Below are 27,548 nucleotides of genomic sequence, written 5' to 3' on the forward strand. Positions count from 1 at the left end.
GGCTGCACAGTGATGGGGCATTGGATCAACAGGATGAGGCGGTAACGGGACGAGGTGAGGTAGGAAGTACAAACCCCATTTCCAGAAAAGTTGGGATATTTTCCAAAATACAATAAAAACAAAAATCTGTGATATGTTAATTCACGTGAACCTTTATTTCACTGACAAAAGTACAAAGAAAGGATTTTCAATAGTTTTACTGACCAACTTAATTGTATTTTGTAAATATACACAAATTTAGAATTTGATGGCTGCAACACACTCAACAAAAGTTGGGACAGAGTTAAAATAAGATTGAAAAGTGCACAGAATATTCAAGTAACACTGGTTTGGAAGACTCCACATTAAGCAGGCTAATTGGTAGCAGGTGAGGTATCATGACTGGGTATAAAAGTAGCGTAAAATGACATATCACAGATTTTTGGCCCGAAAGTGAAGACGTCCAGGAACTGAATGTGAAGCAATTGCGTGAGATTTTCGCTGCAATTGACAATGCTGCAATGATTGCAGAAAAGTATGACTTTAATTTTGAAAGGGTATGTAAGTTTAGGGCAGGGTTGCAGGGTGGTTTGAGTGCTTACAAAGAACTGTATGATAGAAAAATGCACGAGGCTAAGCAGTCAAGCATACTGTCGTTTTTCAAGCCTTCCACATCAGCCACAGCAGACAATGAAACTCGACCTTCAACATTGAGGCAGGCAGTCATAGAAGAAGGTGACCTGCCTGCCCTGATGGAAACAGACAACGATGAGATGACACCCCAGTGTCCTCTGCCTCCCACCACCCCAACCTCCGACAACTCAGCCTAGCACACCATCATCAGTGTCCTCACTGTCTTCCCGATTCTGGTGAGTGAAACTATACTGGGTGTACATTATTTCTACTTTATATAGGCTGTGTATTTTTATGTGTTATTTGGTAGCTTCATAGCTTAAAGGTTACTGGAAAAAGTGCTTCTGCCAGGAGCGCTTGCGCCGTGTGTTTCTGACGGGAGCGCTGCTGAGAGCGCTTGTGTGAAATTTTCGCTGCGGTGGACAGTGCTGCAATAATTGTAGAAAAGTATTCCTACATTATATAGGCTGTGTATTTATCAGATCATTCCTGCTTTTACTAGATGTTACTGTTATTTTAGGTTTTATGTGTTATTTGGCATGATTTGGTAGGTTAGTTTTTTGGGTCTGTGAACGCTAAAATCTTTTTCCCATATAAATAAATCGTAATTGCTTCTTCACTTTACGGCATTCCGGCTTACGAACCATTTCATAGGAATGCTCTACCTTCGACCAGCATTTTGTGCGAGTTGCTTGGATTTCCAGCATCTGCAGGTTTTCTCTTGTTTGTGAAAAAATAAGAGTAATCGGAATCCAGTAGCAAATGCAGCATAAAGCACAATGTTTCCCCGAAATGACTGCACAGTCACGAGCCTCACTGATCAAGCCTTGCAATGTGGATCCCAAGACTCCTGCAGTTCCCTCCTACAGCAGCTAGTGAGAGGGAGAGGAAGGCCTGTCAAACCCAGGCAGACTGCACTGAACACATGCCCGCATACCTTTCTTGTCTTTGTCTACTTCAACCTTGCTCAATGCCTCAATGGGATAGAAGCGTAGCCTGAGGAAAAGTACATACTCAGGACAACAAATACGTTTTCAGGTTTTAATTCCTTTATATGTTTTAGTGCTGGAAGAGGGTCTTAAAACAAACCAAACGACTTTACAATCAGTTCCAGCGGTTACAATCTCTGTTTAACCTTCGATCCACACACTTGTGGATTGACAGATTGCGTATGCAGTATAAAAATATATAAAGAAAACTGCACAAAACTAATACAGTACTAAGACAGTAGTGGCAATTCTGAAGGAACACAATACAAACAACATTAGAATCCCACCGACCCTGTATCTTATACATATCAGTGAAAATGTAAGCAAATACACCTCATCTAAGACGTCTACTCCTGCACGTGCTGAACTTCCAAACAGAGACTAAACATTCACGTTATGCTGTTACATTCACAGTCAGTCATAATACAATAAAGTTAGACAAATGGTACACTTTGGCACAACTTTTACACGATATTGCCTGGTAGTTAAGTTACAGGAAGACTGAGCTATTTGGCTGGTGAGGAACTTCGCACAAGCCATGCTATCTGCGCCGATGCCTTCACTCATGAAAATCTAAAGCATCCACATGTAAAACATGTCAGATTACCGATATTCTCAATTCACCAACTAGCATAAACAAATTCACATGGATATCCTCAATTAATACTCACTTTTCCTCACCATGCCCCGTATTTCTGGAACTTAATCCCACAGCTCCACCAGCTTCCTCTGCAGAAAACAAAATGGTCTCCCCACTGTCCCGCACGTGCATAATGACATCACCATCTCCACTTAAAGCCACAACTATTCTTGCATTACCCAGCTGGATGCATAAGTACACTTTTTAACGATAATGAATAGGATTAGGTGGTCACCCGGTTACAGAAGCAAGGGAGTTGATCATGAGCTCGTGCCCACTTCCTGGCCTCTAGGCTGCACATTCTGCTCCTAAACTCACTGAACTTCTTCAGAGATAGCAAAGCAACAGATCGCTCAATTGGTCCAAAAACACACTGTTGAATTGTAAATCACCGGTTCCAATTGCACGCAGCTCAGTAGTAGAATCATACTGGAAAGAAGTAGGAGTTTTGTGAACTGTCTGCAGGATCTTGCCATTGGTTGCATTGTTTACTCATGTCATCTTGAATCCAGTGAATTTGGCACCATATCTTCCTGAAATATATATCAACATTATTTTACTTCATGTGGCTTTTTTATTTCTAACAATTTGATGTTTGAAAATTTCAGCAGTTCTCAGTTCAATTGAATTGGAATGCTTGCATACTTTTAAAAATTATTCAACTGTGAAGAGAAAAAAGGTGTAACAAGGATTCATTTACTACAGGGACAAAATAACTAACTTGGTGCTCTGCTGTTTTAAGCATCTGTAGCCAAAAATAATAGATTGAGAATTTATTTTCATGCTCTTGGTTTTAGAGGTACAGACTATGTAAGCTGCTGCACAGTAATTTACAATACTTATCTTCAATCATAGTTGACTTGCTCAGCATTGATTTGGAATTATTTCTACTTTTGTGTTTAAAAATTGACAAGGGAAATATGCAGTTTGTCTGTTTTATATGTAGTTTGATCCACGTAGAATAAATTTCTAATAGTAATAGACAATTTTTCTCCTCTTTGTAGTCTGTGCTTTTTATAAGTTGCTCCTGTCCCCTTCGTGATTGCTATCCATTCTCCTCTCCTGAAAACCTGGATTACTTTATGAAACTGCAATGGTCACTGGATCATTTAAGTAATGATCATTCAATCCAACTATAAAGTATCATGAATAAATGACAAACCTTGACAAAGGCCCAACCATGTCTAGTTTTGATCGTCATTTGGCTCCTTGGGGCTTTGCTGTTATAGCAGAGATATCGCCATTGATATTTAACTCAAGGGTAAAGGTGAAGGAATAAAACAGACCTGACACTTCAGAGCATGTCCAACAATTCATATGAAGACACTATTTCAACCACAAATCACTTCATCAAAATCTTGACACTTAGTAGTGTCTTTCACGAAAATGTAGTGCAACTTGACAAACTCAGCTGAGGCTAACTGCAGTGCAGAACTGGTATCATTTTACACAAAATGAGTGAATGAAAATCAGTATGTTCTACTGTAGTTACTATTGTAATTAGTGGCTGGCAAGTCCTTCAACAATCATTTTTGTGCAATTAGGGCTCATGGGTAGTTCGAAGAACTGTTGTTTTAGTATTCTCAATAATACAACTGCCTACACATTACATCTAATTAGCTGGGAAGTGGTTTGCTAGAATTAAAGCCCGGGTTAATCGGTTCCAACTTCTGGGGCTTCTCTGCGCTGCCGACCATTGAGAATTTGAATAATCAAAAAAGGAAGGCTCTATTTTTATGCTTTATTTTGTACTCATTTCCTGTTCCTGTTGCCTGGGCATAAATTAAACAGTTATTCTAACTCAGATCATGTTATGACCAGCTCTTATCTCAGTTGGAGATGCAATTTGTGCCCCCCCCCCAGGAATGTAGGCAAGATTCTGTTATTAATGGACTGGTTATTTATGACCACCAAGTCCTGTGTGAACAGTTTCCCATGTTGATTTTGTAGGTATCGTAGTAACCAGTTTTCTAATCTAGGTAAATCACCTGTTGACATGGAAGTTGTGCCTTCTCTGTCTCCAAGCATCCTTGGTTTGTTAACATCATGAACAAATATACATTGATCTACTCTCTTCCCTTTTGTTACTTTCTGGCCAAATTGTTAATTACATCGTCTGTTGTGATCGTTGCCAATCACAGTATCCTATAGTTCTGAAATCTGGTTTCAAGAGCTATCTCAAGCAAGTCTGAGTGCAGCATGCTTTGAATCATTTGATTGTACCTTAAACACAGTAAGCACACTGTTTACTGTGTAAAGTTCACCTGAGCAAAGAATTCCATTGTACCTTTAAGTATATAATCTAATCTGAGTCAGAATACTAAAAAGATATCTGCCACTTAGAGGTGTCTGAAGATGTGTATTCTGCAGCAAACACAACAGAATGGCTGAATCATTTGCTCCCAATCAGTGAAACGCAAACACCAGGAAATTCCAGCAGGTGCTGGAAATTCAAGCAACACACACAAGATGCTGTCAGATGTTAGAAGCATCCCAAAACTCACTGAGAGAGCTGGACCGACTGATCCGGACGACAGCGAAAGAGATACTCCATCTGCCGAACGACACAACTGATGGAATATTATATTCCAGAATAAGGGACGGTGGGTTGTGTCTACCAAAGTTGGAGATCCAAATTCCGGTGGCCATGATACGGAAGAGGTTGGCGCTGGAGCTCTCAGAAGACCGAGTGATTAAGGCATCCTTCACTATGGCAAATGAGGACAAAGTTGAGGATTCAATGTCTGGCAAACCTCAATACACACAAAATGCTGGTGGAACGCAGCAGGCCAGGCCACTGTTGACAGTGTTTCTTCCTATAGATGCTGCCTGGCCTGTAGCGTTCCATCAGCATTTTGTGTGTATTGCCCCAATCAGTGAAATGTAGGCTGAATCCTCATTGTGGTGTGATGTGTACAGCATGAACAGTGAGGGATTGCTGTAATGTTGGAGTTATTTCTATTCACTTGAGATGTTAACTCATGTTAGTTTTCTCAGGTGCATGACAAAGATCTAAATAATTGCTTGAAAGCAGAGTTCGCCTGTTGCCTTGGCCAATATTTTATTCCTCAAACAGCAAACTTTCAAAAAACATAAATGGTCTGATTCTTATTACTTACTGTTTGCTGGATCTTGTGAAACACAATATTTCTTTAGCAGTAATCCTGAGGTGATGTGTGATATAAATGTAATGCCCTCTTCACTGTTATGCTGTAGGTATTTCATTTAGCAGCTCTGTATCAACCATCAACAGATCACTTGCAATACTAGAGGAAACAACACAGTGGACCATTGTTACACCACCATCAAGAAAGCCTATCGTGCTATTCTATGCCCTCACTTCGGGAAGTCTGATCACCTGGCTGTACTAAAGGCTGCAGCACCAGTTGTGAGGGCCAAGAAGGTATGCACAAGCACAGGAGCACCTACAGGACTGATTTGAATTGATGGACTGGACCATATTCAGGGATTCAACTTCAAATCTGGATGAGTACGCTGCAGCTGTTACTGACTTTGTTAAACCTATGTGATGAGTGTGTGTCTACAAAGACTTGCTGTACATTCCCAAACCAAAAGCCGTGGATGAACCAGGAGGTACGTTATCTGCTGAAAGCTAGTTCTGTGGCATTGTGGTGACCCAGGTCCCTACCAGAAGACCAGGTATGATTTGCAGAGGGCTATTTCAAGGGCGAAGAGACAATTTTGAATGAAGTTGGAGGTGACATCGGATGCACGGCAACTCTGTCAAGGTTTGCAAGACATTATTTCCTACAAAGCGAAACCCAGTAGCATGAATGGCAGCGATGTTTCACTACCAGGTGAAGTTAACATCTTCTATGCCCATTTTGAAAGGAAGAACACAACTACAGCTGTGAAGATCCCTGCTGGACCAGATGACTCTGTGATTTCTGTCTCAGAGACTGATGTCCGGCTGTCTTTCAGGAGGGTGAAACCTCACAAGGCGGAAGGTCCTGGCGTAGTACCTGGTAAGGCTCTGAAATCCTGTGCCAACCAACTGGCAGGAATATTCAATGACATTTTCAACCTCTCACTGCTACAGATGGAAGTACCCACTTGCTTCAAAAAGGAGACAATTATACCAGTGCCTAAGAAGAAGAATAATGTCAGCTGCCTTAATGACTGTCACCCAGTAGCACACACGCCTACAGTGATGAAATGGTTTGACAGGTTGGTCATGTCTAGACTGAATTCCTGCCTCAGCAAGGACTTGGACCTACTGCAATTTGCCTATGTTTCGGGCTGAGACATCGACAGCGCTTCTCCCTATAGATGCTGCCTGACCTGCTGTGTTCTACCAGCATTTGGTGTGTGTTGCTTGAATTTCCAGCATCTGCAGATTTCCTTGGATTTGCCATTGTTGATAGAATCTCAGATGGAGACGAGAGGGCGTACAGGAGTGGGATATACCAACTAGTGGAGTGGTGTTGCAGCAACAACCTTGCACTCATATCAGTAAGACGAAAGAGCTGATTATGGACTTCAGAAGGGTAAGACGAAGGAACCCATACCAATCCTCATAGAGGGATCAGAAGTGGAGAGTGTGAGCAGTTTCAAGATCTCTGAGGACCTAACCTGGTCCCAACATATCGATACAGCTATTGTTACGTACCCCATAACTGGGTGTCTTACCAGCAAAGATAGAAGTGTCCGTTGGAGTCTGGTGGTACTATTTTCAACAGTGTTTATTAGTAAAAATATACAAAACAATATCAATGCAAATATACAAATAATATACGTTAGCAATACTAAACTAAAAGTGTGGGTATAATAGTAATCAATAATAAACAAGCTCTATCGTTGTCTAGGGGATAATGAATGAATTGTCACATGGAAATATAAAGTTCAGTTCAGTTCATGCAGGCTGAGGTAGTTGTTGGTCGATTTGTTGTAATTGTTGGGGGGGGGGGAGAGAAAGAGAGCGCAAACAGTAACAGCTATTGTCTTGCCAACCTTCCTTTACGATCTTGATCTGTCAATGTGTTGTTGCTGTGGCCATTCAAGTATGACCCCTCTGTCCTTTAGCTAGACCGTTCTTCCATGGTGGACTCGTCACCCAGGCAAGGGTGGACACACACACAAACCCCCACTGGCCTCGCTATAAACTCCCCTTTCCTGTTTGTATCAGAGCTGGCTGGTTCATATTAAGATCAGTTTATTTTTATAACATCAGGGTGCAATGAGGTTTGAAGAGATTTGGCATGTCAACAAAAACACAAAAACTTCTATAGATGTACCATGGAGAGCATTCTGACAGGCTGCATCACTGTCTGGTATGGGGGGGGGAGGGGGAAGGGGTGCTACTGCACAGGACCGAAAGAAGCTGCAGAGGGTGGTAAATTTAGTCGGCTCCATCTTGGGCACTTGCCGACAAAGTACCCAGGACATCTTCAGGGAGTGGTGTTTCAGAAAGGCAGCGTCCATTATTAAGCACCCAACGCATGCCCTTTTCGCACTGTTACCATCAGACAGGAGGTATTGTACAGAAGGCACACACACTCTGCGATTCAGGAACAGCTTCTTCCCCTCTGCCATCTGATTCTTAAAAGGACATTGAACCTGTGAACACTGCCTCACTTTTTTTAATATAATTTCTGTTCTTGCACAATTTTTAATCTATTCAATATACGTAAACTGTAATTGATTTACTTATGTTTTTCTTCTATATTATGTATTGCATTGAACTACTGCTGCTAAGTTAACAAATTTTATGACGCATGCCGGTGATAATAAACTTGATTCTGATTCTGTACGAGCAGTCTGTTCTGCTTTTAGCTAGTTTGGGTTATTGTTGAAGTTAAGGGGTGGTAAAGAATGTGTGCCATCTGATTAGGATCGTGGAACTGGGGGGAGGTTCTTTTGGTGAGGGACAATAATGGGGCTTTTGTTCAGCAGGAGATGGAGAGAGGACTAGGGAGAACTGGTCGTATGATATGACCTGGTGTGAGACCCATTTTGTTGGAGGTGGATTGCGAGCGACGCTCGGAAGGTGGTGCGTGCTTTCACGCTGACCGAGGGTCTGGTGCATGGATGACAGAGAAGTTCAAGATGACCTCCAACTTGTGCATATTTGACTGTTTAATTATAATGGGCACTTTTTGTTTTTACTTTCTTTTTTTAAACTAACCCTTTAGTTAAGTAAGTTTTATAAATATAATTCCTTCAGTCACATGCAGTGTGCTGTCTGTTATTTCTTGGCACTGAGTTGTAACAGGGTAGCAAATTACACAGCTTCTACATAAACGGGGGTTTGGGGTGGGAGAGCCCTCTCAATCTCATGGGTTTGGCATATATCTTCCCTAGACTTGCGCAGCCAAGGAAACCAGTGGTGTTTCATAAATATAAGCTCTCATTTTCAAAATCCTTCTGGAAGTACACTGTGACAGCCCTCCTCTGGCCTTTTCAGAAACCTCTTCAAACATTTCAGTCTTTTGGCCATGAATTTCCCTTGACAAATCCATGCTGGCTGCCTCTACTTGTAGGGTGAGTTGAGGATTCTGGTCACTCTCATTGTATAAGCATCCATTAGTCTCGTGAGACCATGGATTTGCGCCTTGGAAGGTTTCCAGGATGCAGACCTGGGAAGGTCGTATGGAAGACAGTTGCCCATGCTGCAAAGTCTCCTCCCTCCACAACACTGATGTAGTCCAAGGGCACCAGGGCCAATACAGGCGCTGGCATCAATGTGTGCCTTGCTCAAAGACACAACGTGCATGCTTGAACTAGTGACCTTCAGATCACTAGACCAACGCCTTAACCACTTAGCCACATACCAACAACCTGGCTATAAAGGAAACAGGAAGTGAATATTTAACTCACAGTTAGCAAAGTGTTAGTAGGTCATTTACAAGAAGGTTTCAACAATCTCCACCAATAACACAGCACTCACCAAATCAGACCACTTGATTGACTCAACACCATGGGTGAACATCGTTACTAAGTACTCTCATGGCTGGAGGCTCCAGCTTAGCTTGGGTATGGCGTTCGCCAACAGCCTTCCACACAACCACCAATCAGACAAATGAAAGTCAAGATTGCGTTGACAACATTGTCACAACATCTTGTAATGGTTACTTGGGTTTGGCCGGACCCGTGTCTGACATCAGCACTTAGAAAGATTCAGGGTAAGCTTAAGAGCAGAGGAGCTCCCAGACATCCTCTTGTTGGTGTCATCTGGTTTGAAAGATACTAAGTATTTTACATCTCCACTTAGGGGACCCAAGAGATTCTGTGGATGCTGGAAATCTTGAGCAACGCACACACAATTCCAGAGGAACTCACAAGACAGGCTGCATCTATAAAGAGAAAAGAATGATTGATGGGGTCTCAGCCCTAAATGGCGACTGTTCATTCATTTCCATAGATGCTGCGTGACCTGCTGAGTTCCTCCAGCACTTTGGCTGAATTACTCAACACCACCATTTAGGCACTTGTTTGTGGCCAGAGCGTTTACATAAGCTGGCGTTTTCAGCTTTAGCTATGTAGTGAGGGTCACTACCAGATGCCAACTCCTAATAACTGCATACCAGTTTTTTGATATTAGAACACAGAGCATAGAATAGTACAGCACAGCCCTTCAGCCCACAATGTTGTGCTGATCCTTAAACCCTGCCTCCCATATAACCCCTGATTTTAAATTCCTCCATATACCTGTCTAGTAATCTCTTAAATTTCACTAGTGTATCTGCCTCCACCATTGACTCAGGCAGTGCACTCCATGCACCTACCACTCTGAGTGAAAAACCTTCCTCTAATATCCTCCTTGAACTTCTCACCCACTACCTTAAAGCGATGTCCTCTTGTATTGATCAGTGGTGCCCTGGGGAAGAGGCGCTGGCTGTCCACTCTGTCTATTCTTCTTAATACTTCTATACCTCTATCAAGTCTCTTCTTATCCTCCTCCTCTCCAGGGAGTAAAACCCTAGCTTCCTTAATCTTCCTTAAACAAAGATCAGATGGGTCTATTGAGGAATATAGGGTAACAAGAAAGGAGCTTAAGAAGGGGCTGAGAAGAGCAAGAAAGGGGCATGAGAAGGCCTTGGCGAGTAGGGTAAAGGAAAACCCCAAGGCATTCTTCATTTATGTGAAGAACAAAAGGATGACAGGAGTGAAGGTAGGACCGATGAGAGATAAAAGTGGGAAGATGTGCCTGGAGGCTGTGAGTGAAGTCCTCAATGAATACTTCTCTTCGGTATTCACCAATGAGAGGGAACTTGATGACAGGACAATATGAGTGAGGTTGATATTCTGTTGATATTAAGGGAGAGGGGGTTTTGGAGTTGTTAAAATACATTAGGACAGATAAGTCCCTGGGACCTGATGGAATATTCCCCAGGCTGCTCCATGAGGCAAGGGTAGAGATTGCTGAGCCTAGGAGCTTTATATCCTCATTGTCCACGAGAATGGTACTGGAGGATTGGAGAGAGGTGAATGTTGTCCCCTTGTTCAAAAAAGGTAGTAGGGATAGTCCGGGTAATTATAGACCAATGAGTCTTACATCTGTGATGGGAAAGGTGTTGGAAAAGATTCTTAGAGATAGGATCTATGGGCATTTAGAGAATCATGGTCTGATCAGGGACAGTCAGCATGGCTTTGTGAAGGGCAGATCATGTCTAACAAGCCTGATAGAGTTCTGTGAGGAGGTGACCAGACATATAGATGAGGGTAGTGACCTACCCTATATTCCTCAATAGACCCATCTGATCTTTGTTTCCTAAACCTCATGTATGCTGCCTTCTTCCACCTGACTAGATTTTCTACCTCACTTGTCACCCATGGTTCCTTCACCCTACCATTCTTTATCTTCCTCACCGGGACAAATTTATCCCTAACATCCTGCAAGCAATCCCTAAACATTGACCACATGTATTATATTATAGCACCCAGGCCAGCTTGGACCAGTTGAGCTAAGGGGCCTGTTTCTGTGCTTAGAACTCTAATCCTGTAACTATCATGCCAGAGGCCTGTGCTGACTCCCAGCAGATCAATCCTCTAAGTCCCATTTTCTTTCTCCTTATGCAACAAGCTACTGGTGGAACTGAATGTGTTGGACAGCAACTGTCAACAGGAAGAAAATGTCAATGTTTTGAGTCAAAACCTTGTATTTAAACAGGTTGCTCCAGATTTCAGCTTCTGTCCTCTCCTGGATTTCCCTCCTTCCTTGTTTCTGTGTAGTCTCATTCTTTCGCAAAAGCCCATCAACTCCCCTTTGAATATCTTTGTCTCTCACTTCCACACTAGAGGCTATTTATAGTGGGGACAATTAACAACGGAGAAACAAGCCCATTGGGTCACAGCATTTGTGAGCCAACCGTGATGCCAATTTAAACTGCACATCTGCCTGCACAAGGTTTATGTCCTTCCATTCCCTGCCTGTTCATGTGGCCTTTCTAAATGACTCTTAAATATTGCTATCATATCTGCTTCCACAGCTTCTCCTGGTTGCACGTTCCAAGCATCTGTCACTCTCTCGGTAAAAGAAAACTTGCTTTCACTTTAAAATAATCCCCTCCAGTATTTGAAATTTCCTCTGGGAAAATAAAGACTTTGCCTATCTATCTTATCTATAATCTTTTATTATTTTATTTTCTGTATCAGGTTGTCCCTCAGCGATCTAGAGAAAACAATCCAAGTTTGACCAGTCTTTCATTTTTGCTAGTATTCTCTGATCTGGGCAACATCCTGGTGAAACAGGATACCAAAAGTTTTTCAGTTATGTAAAAAGTAAAAGCAAGGTGAAAGTAAATGTTAGACCACTGGAAAATGACACTGGAGAGGCAGTACCGGAGGACAAAAAAATGGCGGACAAACTGAATAAGTATTTTGCATGTGGCTCCACTGCGGAAGACACTAACAGCATGCTAGAAGCTTCAGAGTGTCAGAGAGCAGTTGCTATTACTAGGGAGAAGGTGCTTGGGAAGTTAAAAGGTCTGAAGGGAAATAAGTCAAATGGGTTCTGAAAGATGTAGCAGAAGAATTTGTGGAGGCATTAGTAATGATCTTTAAAGAATCACCAGATTCTAGCGTGGTTATAGAGGACCAGAAAATTGCAAATGTCACTCCACTCTTCAAGAAGGGAGGGAGACAGTAGAAAGGAAATTACAGGCCAGTTAGCTTATCCTCAGTAGTTAAGATGTTAGAATCAATTGTTAAGGATGAGGTCTCAGGGTACTTGGAGGCACATGATCAAATAGGCCAATGTCATCATGGCTTCCTTAAGGGAACATCTTGCCTGACAAATCTGTTGAAATTCTTTGAGACAATAACAAGCAGGATAGACAAAAGAGAATTAGTGGATGTTATGTACTTGGATTTACAGAAGACCTTTGACAAAATGCCATACAAGAGGCTGCTTTAAAAAATAAGAGTCCAAGGTATTACAGGAAATATACTAGTGTGGGTAGAGCATTGGGTGTTTGGCAGGAGGCAAAGATTCGGAATAAAGGAAGCCGTTTCTGATTGGCTACCAGTGACCAGTGGTGTTCCGCAGGGGTTGGTGTTGGGATTTCTTTTTTTGAACGTTATATGATTTAGATGATGGAATTGATGGCTTCTTGGCCAGGTTTGTGGACGATATGAATATAGATAGAGGGCCAGGTAGTGCTCAGGAAGTAGGGAGGCTGTGGAAGAACTTAAATTACGAGAATGGGCAAAGAGGTGGCAGATTGAATATGGTGTCAGGATGTGTATGGTCATTCACTTTGGTAGAAGAAGTAAAAGCCTTAGACTATTTTCTAAATGGGAAGACAATTCAAAAAGTCAAGGTGCAAAGGATCCTCATTCAGGATTCCCTAAAGGTTAACTTGCAGGTTGAGTTGGTGGTGAGGAAGGCAAAAGCAATGTGAGCATTCATTTTGAGAGGACTAGAATGTAAAACCACAGATGTAATGCTGAGGATTTGTAAGGCTCTGGTGAGGCCTGGTTTGGAGTATTGTGAGTACTTTTTGGACATGCTGATATTGGAGGGAATTCAGAAGAGGTTCATGAGAATTATTCTGGGAATGAAAGGATTATTTTATGAAAAGCATTTAGTGGTTCTGGGTCTGTATTTGCTGGAAGAAGAATGTTGGGGGCGGGGGAGATCTCATTGAAGCCTATCAAATAATGAAAGGCCCAGATAGAGTGATGTTGAAAGAGGTTGTTTTCTACAGTGGGAGATTCCAGAACCAGAGGACACAGCCTCAAAATAGAGGGATGTCCATTTAGAATGCAGATGAGGAGAGATTTCTTTAGCCAGAGAGTGGTGAATCTGTGGAATTCATTGCCACAAGCAGCTGTGGAGGCTAGGTCATTGGATATTTAAGGTGGAGGTGGATAAGGTCCTGATTAGTCAGGGCATGAAAAGTTATAGGGCGGAAAATGTAGTTGAGAGGGAAAATGGAACAGTTATTAAATGGTGGGGCACACTCGATGGACTGGATGGTCTAATCTCAGAATATCTTCTGCAGTCTCTCCAAAACCACCTGATATTTGGCAAGCAGAACTGCACATAACTACTCTCCTCCTTACCGCCGTTTAACTGGTTATGTCCCTTTTATCTTTTCATCCAAATGAAGGGTCTTGCTTTGAAATATCATGTTTATTTTCCTTCACAGATGCTAGTTGTTTATACATAGTTCCCTCAGTAGTCTTCAATCCTCATATTCTTAATCCTCATCATTAATTCCTTGCTTCCCTAACCTTCCTCAACATTGAATTGATTATTTTTTTCCTAACATAGACAATAGGTATAAAACTGAAGTAGCCACTTTGTCACATATGCTCTGGTCATGTCCTTCATTAAAATCTTTTTGGAAATATTTATTTTCTATAATTTCTAAAGCTCTGAAAATTAATTTACAACCAAATACACTGACTGTTCTATTTGGAATAGTTCCGCATCATATTCAGGGTATTTCATCTTCAGACCAACATGTAATTGCATTTGTTACATTGTTGACAAGAAGAGCTATTTTAATAAAATGGAAAGATACTTCTGTCCCTACATTAATTCAAAGGTTTTCTCAAGTAATGTTATGTCTTAATTTGGAAAAAATTTGAAGTTGAACTTTTGATCCTCCATTTGATTTTGAGAGAAGATGGGGCTCTTTTGCCAAATATTATAATTTAATTTGAATTACTTTATATGGTTTCCTTCTAATTTTATTTTATATAAACATGAATTGGTGGTTGATGATTCTTTTTCATATATGTAGATCATGGTAAGTTGTATTGCTCTGGAGGTTGATTCTTAATGGGGTTTTTCCCTTCAAAATGGGTTTTTTTCTTTCTCTTGTAGTTAGTGTTTCTTTTAGTAAGTTGGGGTTCTCTTTTCTTTTTTTCCTCCTTTATAAAAATATTTTTTCATTATATGTTATCCTTTTTTGATAAGTTTTTTTTCAGCTTTATTAATTCTATATGTATCAACTTGTTGAAATTTTGTATCATTTTATAGCTGTAGATTATATCAATAAAAAGATTTTTTTAATGAAATGAATTTTTTTCCTGCAGCACTCAATCTTCATCTTCCTCTCAACCCTTTTTGAATATTTCCTGTTGAAGTTAAAATCTAACTATATAATTCCAGACCTAATTATTATTCATTCTATGCTAACTGTAGTCTATTAGCTGTTTTAGTGATCGCAGAGGTATCATTTCATGAGGACCATTACACCAATACAATTCCTTTCTCTGCCTCCTGAAGTACACAATAACTGAAATCAACGAATTGAAGATTCTGCAAATCTGAACTAAAAGTTGAAAGTGGGAGAAACACTCAGTGAGTGAGGTAACAGGCAACACCTGTAGAAAGAGAAACAGAGTAAATGTTTTGAGTTGAAGACCCTACTTTGGGAAAGTGAGAATAGAAGTTAGTTTTAGTTCCCAAGTGGATGGATAGGACAAAGAGAATACCAGTGATAGGGTAAGGGCAGATGGAGATCCCAATTTTTGCTGAGCTGTCCTGTTAGTAAGTTAAGCAAAATAGATAGACTGAAGAAGTGAACAAAGGAAAATAGAAAAGCTGTGAAATGAAGGTCAGAGAACTGCTACTGAAACCTAAAATCAAAATGGGAATATTGGAAATACCTAGCAAATCAGGCAGAGTCAGCAGTAAGCAAAGAACTAACTTACGGTAATTTGGCAGACTAATTATGGACACAAAATTCTGCCGATGCTGGAGATCTTGAGCAACAGAAATAAAATGTTGGAGAAACTCAGCAATTCAGGCAGTATCCATGGAGGGAAATAAATAAGTCCCTTCATCAGGACTGAAAAGGAAGGGGAAAGAAGACAAATGAGAAGATGGGGGAGGATAAGGAGTATCAGCAGGACAGAGACCAGCAGAAATCACAGTGGAGAGACAGTGTTTGAACATTCACTTTGGGAGCACAGTCAGACCTCCTGTCCTGGATTTTGTGTGCATTACACTAATTATGGAGAAGTCTAGGACTGGTACTAGATTTCAGATTCTAAATTGTACTAAGACCAAATTTAATGGCATCAGAAGGGATCTATCAGGCATGGATTGGAAAAGTTTATTGTTTGGCAAAGAGATGGTTGGTAACTGGGAGACCTTCAGAAGTGAAGCATTGAGAGTAATCAAATCATAAACATAGGAGATTCTGCAGATGCTGGAAATTCCAAGAAACACATACAAAATGCTAGAAGAACTCAGCAAGTCAGGCAGCATCTAAGGAGAGGAATTAACAATTGATGGTTTGGGCCAAGATCCTTCATCAGGACTGAAAAGGAAGGTGGGGGGAAAGGAAAGAGTGCAAGTTTGCAAATGATTGGTGAAGTCAGGTTAGTGGGCAAATGGAGGGTGGGGGGAATAAAAGGGATGAAGCTGGAAGCTGATGGGGAAGATAAAGGGCTCTATCACATTAAATAATGTGATAGAGGAGAGTTGTCCATGGGAGAACAGTAAAGAGGAGGGGCACCAGAGGGAGGTGACAGGCAGGTGATGAGAAGGGAAAGGGTAAGAGGGGAGCCAAAATAGGGAATGAAAAAAAGATGGGGGGGAGAGAAATAGCCAGAAGTTAGAGAAGTTGATGTTCATGTTGTGAGGTTGGACACCACCCAGAGGGAATATGAGATGTTTCTCAGCGATGTAGAGGAGGCCACAGCGAGAGCCTCAGATGATGATAGATGATATCCACAGACTCACATGTCACATGTTGCCTCACTTGGGGTGTGAATGGTGGTGGGAGATGAGATGAATAGGCAGGGTGTAGCACTTTGGTACTTGCAGGGGTAAGTGCCAGGAGGGGAGAGATGAATAGACAAGGGAATCATGGAGAGAGAGTTTCCTGTGGAAAGTGTAGGGGGAGGGGGTTGTAAAGATGTGTTTAGTGGTAGGTTTCATGGGGTTGTAGGTAAGGACAAAGGGTGGGTGTCTGAGAAATGGAAGAGATGCAGGTGAGGGCAATATCACACATGTAGACTGAGACCCAGTGTAGACGGACGGACTGCTTTTTCACCATCTTCAAAACTATGCATGATCATCTCTGTATGGAGTGAAAAGAGAGGGGGGTGATCTTAAATGAATTTGCACTTGGGAGAAAAACACAGTATCTATAGTACTGAGTACTGAGGAGGTGTTGTGGATAATGAGGTGGGTTTTCAAAGCTTGCAGGGAGATTTATGCCGGTTAGAAGAATGGGCTGAACGTTGGCAGATGGAGTTTAATGCTGAGAAGTGTGAGGTTCTACATTTTGGCAGGAATAATCCAAATAGAACATACAGGGTAAATGGTAGGGCATTGAGGAATGCAGTGGAACAGAGAGATCTAGGAATAACAGTGCATAGTTCCCTGAAGGTGGAGTATCATGTAGTTAGGGTGGTGAAGAAAGCTTTTGGAACTCTGGCCTTTATAAATCAGAGCATTGAGTACAGAAGTTGGGATGTAATGTTAAAATTGTACAAGGCATTGGTAAGGCCAAATTTGGAATATTGTGTACTGTTCTGATCACCAAATTATAGGAAAGATATCAATAAATTAGAGAGAGTGCAGAGACGATTTACTAGGATGTTACCTGGGTTTCAGCACTTAAATTACAGAGAAAGGTTGAACAAGTTATGTCTCTATTCATTGGAGCGTAGAAGGTTGAGGGGGGATTTGATCGAGGTATTTAAAATTTTGAGAGGGATAGATAGAGTTGACGTGAATAGGCTGTTTCCATTGAGAGGAGGGGTGATTCAAACGAGAGGACATGATTTGAGAGTTAATGGGGCAGAAGTTTAAGGGAAACACGAGGGGGTATTTCTTTACTCAGAGAGTGATAGCTGTGTGGAATGAGCTTCCTGTAGAAGTAGTAGAGGCCAGTTCAGTTGTGTCATTTAAGGTAAAATTGGATAGGTATATGGACAGGAAAGGAGTGGAGGGTTATGGGCTGAGTGCGAGTAAGTGGGACCAGGTGAGATTAAGAGTTCGGCACGGACTAGGAGGGCCGAGATGGCCTGTTTCCGTGCTGTGATTGTTATATGGTTATAACATATAAATGTCCTCAGCCAAGGTGAGATCCTAGAGGACTAGGGGATAGCTAATAATATTCTGTCGTTAAAGAAAGGCTCTAAGAATAAGTGAGAAACTATGTCAGTTGTTGGTAATTTATTGGAAGGTATTCTAAGGGACAAGATTTATAAGTATTTGGATGGACAGGGCCTGTTTAGGGATATTAACATAATCTGCGCCTCGTGTGTGGCAGGCCACGTCTGACCTGTCTTAGGGTTTTTCAAGGCGGCTATCAAGAAGGTTGATGAGGGAAGGGCTGTGGGCATTGACTATTTGGATTTCATCAAGACATTTACAAAGTCCCATGTAAGATGCTGATCTGGAAGGTTATGTCAACTGGCATACAAGATGAAGTAGTTAACTGGAATCAAAATTGGTTTAGCGGGAGAAGCCAGAGAATGGTAGTAGATGGTTGATTTTCTGACTAGAGGCCTATGGCTGGTGGTGTGCTGCAGGGATCATTGCTGGATCAGTAGATTTGCAGAGGACACCAGGACTGGGGGCATAGTGAACAGTGAGGAAAGCTCACAAAGTAATCTGGACTAACTGGGAAATGGCCGGAAAAAATGGCAGATAGAATTTAATGCAGTCAAGTGTAAGGAGTTGCATTTTGATCAGACAAATCAGAGTAAGACTTGTGTAGCGAATGGTAGGGCACTTAGGTATGTTGTAGAAGATGGAAATACTTGACACATTGACCTAAATAAATCAATGCATTGAGTACAGGAGTTGTGATGTTGTGTTGATGTTTTATAGGGTGGTGGTGACGCCAAATTCAGAGTATTGTATGCAGTGTAGCAATGTGCTACACACAACGCTGAAATAATGACACGCAGTCAGTAAGTCGTTTCGAGACTAGTTTATTCAAACTTCACAGCGCTGGCATTTAATCCCTCGTGTCAGAGTTGCATTACCAAAGTCTCCCCCCCCCCCCCCCCCATCCCCGCGTGCTGGCTACTTGTGAGCCGGTTTGCCTGCGCAGAAAATGGGTCGCCACATAACCCCCCCCCCCCAGAACCGGCGATACACCCCCCAATGTCCACAGTCTGGATCAGCCTTTGGGAGGTCTGCCTCTGCGCCGAGGTGCCTGAACCTCGACCGGTTGCGCCAAGTCCAGATGGGCTGGTTTGAGTCGGTCCACTGTGAAAACCTCCTCTCTCCCCCCAATGTCCAGAACGTACGTGGACCCGTTGTTGTTGATAATCTTGAACGTCCCCTCGTACGGCTGTTGTAGCAGTGCCCAGTGTCCACCCCTTCGTACAAACACAAACTTAGAGTTCTGCAGGTCTTTGGGTACATGGGTCGGGGTCCGTCCATGCTGTGAAGTTGGTACGGGGGCCAGGTTGCCGAGCCTTTTGCACAGTCTGTCCAGGACTGCTGCGGGTTCTTCCTCTTGCCCCCTTGGGGCTGGTATGAACTCTCCCGGGACAGCCAGGGACGCACCATACACCAACTCGGCCGACGAGTCGTGCAGATCCTCTTTGGGCTCTGTGTGAATTCCAAGCAAGTCCCAGGGAAGCTCGTCCACCCAGTTAGGTCCTCTCAGGCGGGCCATGATGCTGGAAGCGTTCCACTAGTCCTTTAGACTGTGGGTGGTAGGCAGTAGTGTGGTGTAGCTGCTTCCCAACAGGCTGGCCACAGCCGACCACAGGCTGGAGGTGAACTGGGCGCCTCTGTCATAGGTAATGTGGGCCGGTACCCCGAAGCGTGCTACCCAGGTTGCAATCAGTGCTCGGGTGCAGGCATCGGCAGATGTGTCGGTGAGCGGGACCGCCTCTGGCCACCTCGTGAACTACTCTACTGTAGTTAGGAGGTACCGCACTCCTCGGAACACTGGTAGGGGGCCCAGGATATCCACATGAATGTGGTTGAACCTCCGGTGAGTGGGTTTGAACTCCTGCGGCAGGGCTTTAGTGTGCTGCTGCACCTTGGCTGTTTGGCACTGCGTGCATGTTCTGGCCCATTCACTGACCTGCTTGCGAAGTCTGTGCCACATGAACTTGCTGGAGACCAGCCGGATGGTTGTCCTGATAGATGGGTGCACCAAACCATGTATGGAGTCGAAAACTCACTGCCTCCAGGCTGCCGAGACGATGGGGCGAGGTTGGCCAGTAGCCACGTCGCACAGGAGGGTCCTCTCACCTGGGCCTACGAGAAAGTCCTGCAGTTGCAAACCCGAGACTGTGGTCCTGTAGCTGGGCATCTCGTTGTTTGCCTGCTGTGCCTCCGCCAGTGCTGCATAGTCCACCCCTAGGGACAGGGCCTGGACAGCTGGTCTGGAGAGTGCGTCCGCCATGACGTTGTCCTTTCCCGAGACATGCTGGATGTCCGTTGTGTACTTGGAGATGTAGGACAGATGTCGCTGCTGGTGAGCCGACCGGGGATCGGACACCTTTGTGAACGTGGAGGTCAACGGTTTGTGGTCCGTGAACACGGTGAATGGCCTGCATTCTAAGAAGTACCTGAAATGCCGGATTGCCAGATACAGTGCCAACAGCTCCCGGTCGAAAGCACCGTACTTGAGTTCGGGTGGTCATAGGTGCTTACTGAAGAATGCCAGGGGTTGCCAGCGCTCCTCGATGAGTTGCTCCAGCACCCCACCGACTGCTGTGTCGGATGCGTCCACCATGAGTGCGGTCGGAACGTCCGTTCTGGGGTGCACCAGCATCGCAGCATCTGCCAAGGCTTCCTTGGCCTTAACGAAAGAGCGTCCGCGGCCTCCTTGTCCCAAGTAATGTCCTTGCCTTTACCTGACATCATGGTGTACAAAGGGTGCATGATATGGGCTGCTAAGGGGAGGAAACTGTGGTAGAAGTTCACCATACCAACCAACTCCTGCAGGCCTTTGACCGTGTTGGGCCGGGCAAAGTGGCGGATCGCGTCTACCTTGGCGGGCAGAGGTGTTGCCCCGTCTTTGGTAATCCTGTGGCCCAGGAAGTCAATGGTATCGAGAGCGAACTGGCATTTGGCCGGGTTGATTGTAAGGCTGAAATCACTCAGGCAGGAGTAGAGCCGGCGGAGGTGGGACAGATTCTCCTGGTGACTACAGCTGGCTATAAGGATGTTGTCCAAATAGATGAAAGCAAAGTCCAGGTCATGTCCCACCACATCCATTAGCTGCTGGAAAGTCTGTGCGGCATTCTTCAGGCCGAACAGCATTCGGAGGAACTCAAACAGGCAGAACGGGGTGATAAGTGCTGTTTTGGGGATGTCTTCAGGGCGCACCGGGATTTGATGGTGTCCCCAGACGAGGTCTACTTTGGAAAATATTCTTGCCCCGTGCAGGTTTGCTACAAAGTCCTGTATGTGCAGCACGGGTAGCGGTCTGGAGTTGTAGCCTCGTTAAGTCTGCGGTAGTCGCCACATGGTCTCCAACCCCCGGCTGCTTTGGGCACCATGTGCAGGGGGGAGGCCCATGGGCTGTCGGACCTCCATACGATCCCCAATTCCTCCATCCTCTTGAACTCCTCCTTCGCCAGGCGGAGCTTTTCCGGGGGGAGCCTTCGTGTGGGGGCGTGGAGGGGTGGTCCCTTGGTCAGGATGTGGTGCTGAACCCCGTGTCTGGGCATGGCTGCCGTGAACTGCAGTGCCAGAATCGATGGAAAGTCCACCAGGATTCTGGTGAATTCGTTGTCCGACATGTACTAGTCTTTTCCCTTGCAAGTCGACCAGCAGGCTGTGAGCTCACAAGAAGTCCACCCCCAGGAGTGGTTGGGCCACCGCGGCCAGTGTGAAGTCCCATGTGAACCAGCTGGCGACGAACTGCAGCTGCACTGTGCGGGTGCCATAGGTCTGTATCGTGCTGCCGTTTGTGGCCCTCAGGGTGAGTCCTGGCTTCCTGTTGCGAGTGTTGTACCCCATCGGGGGCAAGACGCTGATTTCCGCTCCGGTGTCGACCAAGAAGCAGCATCCCGACTGTTTGTCCCAGACGTACAAGAGGCTGTCCTGGTGGCCAGCCGCCATAGTCATTAGCAGCAGCTGGCCCTGGCCCTTGCAGAGCAGGTGACAACGGCGGGCTTTTGTGCCCCACCGCCGGTGGTAGTGTTACGAATCCCGTAACTGGAGAACTTACCAGCAAAGATAGAGAGGTCCGTTGAAGTCTGATGTCACTATTTTCAAACGTTTTTATTTATAAAGGGACACAAAAGTAAGGTTAATACATACATTCAGATAGTGCACATCGTCAGCACTCAATCTAAAGCGCGGGTATAGTAATAATCATCATTAAGAAGTGAGCTCTGCTGTTGTCTAAGGGTTAATAGATTGTCCGTTGGAAATATAAAAGTCACTCAGAAGTCTGCAGACTTTTGCCCTCCGGCTGGGTTTCACGTGTTTTAGAGGGATCGGTGAGAACGAAAAAGAAGACTTGCCCGTGTCTTTATGATCACTCCGTTAAAATCAGGGGAGCGTTGGTTCTTCCCGTTGTTAGTTCGAAGTCCTTCTCGGTATTATCAGCCACCCGCTCCCCAGGCAAAGGGGTTAGGAGCACACGTGGCGTTGAGTGGCTTCCAGCTCTCACGGGAGCGTTGACCGAGCAAGTTCCTCTGGTGCATCGCTAGGGTACTGCCTCCTGCAGTCCGCTTTTATCTTTACTTGCAGAGTTGTAGCTGTCCATCAAAGTAGGGGAATGTAATCTCCCTCCCACTTTGCCCGAGGGTGTTCATGTCCATGCTTGCTGTCACGTAGTAGGGACACACAGGTGCCTCTAAGAACAATGGTCAGAACCGTTGCATTGTCTCTCACTTCCGAGACCCGAATTAATAGCGATCTTGCAATTCTCCAGAAGGAGGGGGCTGCTCCCGCTCCTTCAGCCCCTCAGAGCTGTGGTACCTTCATAACAGTAGAAACACCACTGTTCACTGTCCTCCACACTCCTGCCTCTGTGTTGTGTGCGCCCCACTGCCGGGCCTGGTCTGGTCCGCTGTTGGGCGCGTGGCTTGGTAATCTGACCGACGGATGCCACGCTCTCCCTCTTGGCTTTCCACAGAACGTCTGCCTGTGCCACCACCTTGCGGGGGTCGCTGAAATCTGCGTCGGCCAGCAGCAGATGTATGTCCTCGGGCAGTTGCTCTAGGAGCGCTTGCTCGAACATGAGGCAGGGCTTGTGTCTGTCAGCCAGGGCCAGCATCTCGTTCATCAATGCTGACGGCAGTCTGTCTCCCAAACCGTCCAGGTGAAGCAGGTGGGCACCCCGCTCACGCCATGAGAGGCCAAAGGTCCCAATGAGCAGCGCTTTGAATGCTTCATATTTGCCTTCTTCCAGGGGCGACTGTATGAAATCTGCAAGCTGGGCGACCGTCTCCTGGTCAAAGGCACTCACCACATGGTAGTAACGCGTGGAATCAGAGGATATCTGCTGAATCTGGAACTGGGCTTCTGCTTGGCTAAACCAAATGCGTGGTTGCAGCGTCCAGAAAGTCGGCAGTTTTAGCAAAACTGCGTGAACAGATGAAGAGTCGGTCATCTTTGGTCCAAATCCCGTTTGGACCGTCGGGGTCACCAATGTAGCGATGTGCTACACAGAACGCTGAAATAATGACACACAGTCGGTTAGTCGTTTCAAGACTAGTTTATTCAAACTTCGCGGCGCTGGCATTTAATCCCTAGCGCCTGCCCTCTCTTGGCGGAAATGACGTCAGAGGTGCATTACCAAAGTCTCCCTCTGCGTGCTGGCTATTTGTGTGGGTCGCCACAGCAGTACCCTTTGTGCTACTGGCTCCTTGATTCCCTCACTTGCAGACCCCAGTCAGTTCAGATTGGCAACAACCTCATCTCCACAATCGCCATCAGCACAAGGCTGTGTGCTTAGCCTCCTGCTCTACTCACTGTAGACTGTGAGGCTAAGCACAGCTCTAATACCATACTTAAGCTTGCTGACGACACCATTGCTGTTGGCTGAATCAAAGGTGGTGATGAATCAGTATATAGGAGAAAGATGGAAAATCTGACTGGTGGCACAACAGCACCCTCTCACTCAGTGTCAACAAGACCACAGAGCTTATATTTGACATCAGGAGGAGGAAACCAGAGGACCATAAGCCAGTCCTTATCAGAGGTGGAGAGGATCAGCAACCTTGGTGTTATCATTTCAGAGGATCTGGCCTACGTCCAGCACATAAGTGCCATTACAAAGAAAGCACAGCATTACCTCTACTTTCTTAGAAGTTTGCGAAGAATCAGCATGACATCTAAAACTTTAACAAACATCTATAGATGTGCTGTGGATAGTATATTGATTGATTGCATCAAGGCCTGGTATGGAAACACCAGTGCCCTTGAATGGAAAACTTTACAAAAAGTGGTGGAGCCCAGACCATCAAGGATTAAAACCCTCCCCACCACTGAACTCATCTACATGGAGCACCGTCGCAAGACAGCAGCATCCATCATCAGAGACCCCTACCATCCAGGCCGTGCTCTTTTCCCACTGCTGCCATCAGGAAGGAGGTAGAGGAGTCTCAGGACCCACACCACCAGGATCAAGAACAGTTATTACCCCTCAACCATCAGGCTCCTGAACCACAGGGGATAACGTCACTAAACTTCACTCACCCATCATTGAACTGTTCCCACAACCTATGGACTCACTTTCAAGAACTCTTCATCTCATGCTCACAATATTTGTTGCTATTTATTTTTATTATTCTTTTGCTTGTTTAGATTCTTCATATTTACTGTGAATGCCTGCAATAAGATGACTCTCAGGTTTGTATATGGTGACATATATGTACTTTGATAGTAACTTTGAACTTTTATTTTCAAACTTTCTAGTCACCTACCTACAGGAAGGATATCAGTAAGCTTGAAAGCTTCAGAGAAAATTTACAAGGGTGTTGCCCGGACTTCAGGACTTGAGTTACAGGGAATGAGGGGAGGTTTTACAGAGGTATACAAAAAATATCTGGTGTATAGATAAAGTGAATGCTTGCAGGCTTTTTTTCCTCAATGGGTGAAACTACAACTAGAGGTCATGGGTTTAGGGTGAAAGGTGAAATATTTAAGGGAAATCTGAGGGGGAATTTCTTTACAAGAAGTTTAATTGTAACATTTAAGAGAAGTTTGAATAGGTACATGGTTGAGAGAGGTATCTGGTACCTGGTATCAGATACTGGTAGTTGGGACTATACAGAAGACCAGGCTGGTGCAGACTGAATGGGGCAATGAACCGACTTCAGTGCTGTAGTTCTCGATGGCACTTTGACTCTATGGACATATCCTACAGCACTTTGGCTGCATTACCTACTTTTCTATGCTTTACACCAGAATCAGCTTCATTATCACTGGCATGTAACGTGAAATTTGTTAACTTAGCAGCAGCATTTCAATGCTATACATAATCTAGCAGAGAAAAAATAATAATGATAATAATAAATAAATTTTAAAAATATATTAAATAAATAAATCCATTGCATATATTGAATAGATTTGAAAAATGTGCAAAAACAGAAATACTGTCTATTAAAAAAAATTGAGGTAGTGTCCAAAGATTCAATGTCCATTCAGGAATTGGATGGCGGAGGGAAAGAAGTTGTTACTGAATTGCTGAGTGTGCTCCTTTAGGCTTCTGTACCTCCTAAATGATGGTAACAGGGAGAAAAGGGCAATAATGGAAGCTGCCTTTCTCAGACACCGCTCCCTGAAGATGTCCTGGGTCCTTTGTAGGCTAGTACCCACGATGGAGCTGTCTAGATTTACGACCTTCTGCAGCTTCTTTCAGTCCTGTGCAGTAGCCCCTCCATACCAGACAGTGATGCAGCCTGTCAGAATGCTCTCCATGGTACAACTATAGAAGTTTTTGAGTGTATTTGTTGACATACCAAATCTCTTCAAACCTCATTGCACCCTGATGTTATAAAAATAAACTGATCTTAATATGAACCAGCCAGCTCTGATACAAACAGGAAAGGGGAGTTACCTGATGCTGTTGAGTCCTGCAGGCTGCAGCGTGCCCAAATGGATGATGAAATGTTGCTCCTGAAATTTATATTGTGCTTCACTGGAACAGTGTCACAGAGAGAACAAAATATGAGTGGGATGGTGAATTATAGTGACAAGCTACCAGAAGCCCAAACAGAGTTTAACAGAAGCTATGCATCCTTGAATGGTAAAATTGAGCACATTATCTCAGAATGCTAATGCCTTTCATCAGAAATAGTTAAATTAATGATAAAAATTTAGATACAGTTGTCACAACCACGGATTCAGCAGTGCAGTAGATATGGCAATTGCACTTGTGAACTTGCACGTGTCAGCTAATTATTAATTATTCGTGATAGTATTTAACTCCATACTTCTTGTCGTAGTGCTTGTCGAGACTTGGACAGACCACAACAACACTTCGCTGCCTGTTTGCTTTCAGCCTTCCCTGAGAAACTGGACTTTTGAGTCAACTGACTTCGAAGACTAGTGGTATTCGTTTAATGCTTAGATGTTCTTTTCAGCCACAGTATAGGCTTTGTTTCCCATTTGAGAGTTTTAGCTTACAACCTATTTGGCCTAGCATTTATTGTTTATTTTCCCTTTAACACTGTTCATAATAAAGTTTTGTGAACTATCAACCTGCTTCAGTGTCTCTCCTTCCACACTTGGGCCATATCCAAAACTGGTAACAACAGTTCTTTGTTCAAGAATAGTTTCAGCGACCTGGTTGCAAGATGACCAAAATTTCAGATTAAATATTGCACGGACCCCAATGTCTGAAAAGGCAGATCAATGCAGTGAAAGTCCAAGTTGTGAACCTGATCTACATGAATAGGCAGAGTTGGGTCAGTTCAGATCAAGGGAAGTCATAACAACAAATTTAGAACATTAATAAGTGATTTAGTCCAGAAGAACAGGAAATCTAGTTTTATGGGTGGAGTGAATAGATCAGAAGGAACATTAAACAGGTTAGAATTATAAGAAACAGAAAGAGTAATAAACGAGAATTAAATGTGAGTCAGGCAACAACCCTTGGTAACAGGGAAAGAGATGGGGTTTTAATCTTCACATGGAATGGAAAAATCAAATTGGAGAATATAGTTAGGAAGTTGGAATTCACTACTCAATCTGATTTGCTTCCTGAAGCAATATATGAGGCAAGGCTATTTTGCATGTTTTCCATAATTGGAAAGAATTTATTAAATTTCAAGGTAAGTTTGTTATCAAAGTTATCAATGTCACCACTTACAACCCTGAGATTCATTTTCTTGTGAGCTTAAGTCCATAATAGAAAAATAATTGTAATAGAATCACTGAAAGACCTCACCAACTTGGCATTCAACCAGTGTGCAAAAAAACAAACTATGCAAGTACTAAAAGAAAGAAATAATATTACATAATAAACAATAAATATTAAGAACATGAGATGGCAAGTCCTTGACAGTGAGTTCTTGGGTGTAGGAGCATTTCAATGATGGGCAAGTGAAATTGAGTGAAGTTATTTCCCCCTTGGTTCAAGGGCCTGCTGTTTGAGGGGTAATAACTGTTCCTGAACCTGGTAGTATGAGTCTTGGTAGTCTGTCTTCTTCCTGAAGGCAGCATTGAGAAGAAATCCATCCTGCAATGGATACTGCTTTCCTGTGACAACACCATGTAGATATGCTCAATGATGGGGAAGGATTTACCCGTTGCAGCTTTATAAAACTGCACTATTGTTTACAGTTCTGGTTGCCCTGTTGTAGGAAGGATGGTGAGGCTTTGGGGTGAGTGCCAAAGAGGTTTGCCAGAATGTAGCCTGGCTTAACCGTCCTATGTTATAATGAGAGGTTGTTCAAATTTGGGTGGTTTTCTGTGCAGTGGAGGAGGCTGAAAGGAG

At 43.8% G+C, this 27,548-nt stretch overlaps 1 protein-coding gene and 1 long non-coding RNA gene across 2 annotated transcripts in view; both read left to right on the top strand.

The window, feature by feature from the left end:
* Positions 1–27,548, top strand: part of LOC132405289 (serine/threonine-protein phosphatase 2A 55 kDa regulatory subunit B beta isoform) — a 778,563-nt gene that overhangs the window by 174,485 nt on the left and 576,530 nt on the right. The gene's annotated exons all lie outside the window — the stretch shown is intronic.
* LOC132405292 (uncharacterized) lies at positions 663–26,310 on the top strand. The gene is made up of 2 exons (XR_009515800.1): positions 663–848; positions 26,056–26,310. It is a non-coding gene; the product is annotated as an uncharacterized LOC132405292 (long non-coding RNA).

This window comes from Hypanus sabinus, chromosome 15 (assembly GCF_030144855.1).
Source record: "Hypanus sabinus isolate sHypSab1 chromosome 15, sHypSab1.hap1, whole genome shotgun sequence".
Lineage (NCBI taxonomy): Eukaryota > Metazoa > Chordata > Chondrichthyes > Myliobatiformes > Dasyatidae > Hypanus > Hypanus sabinus.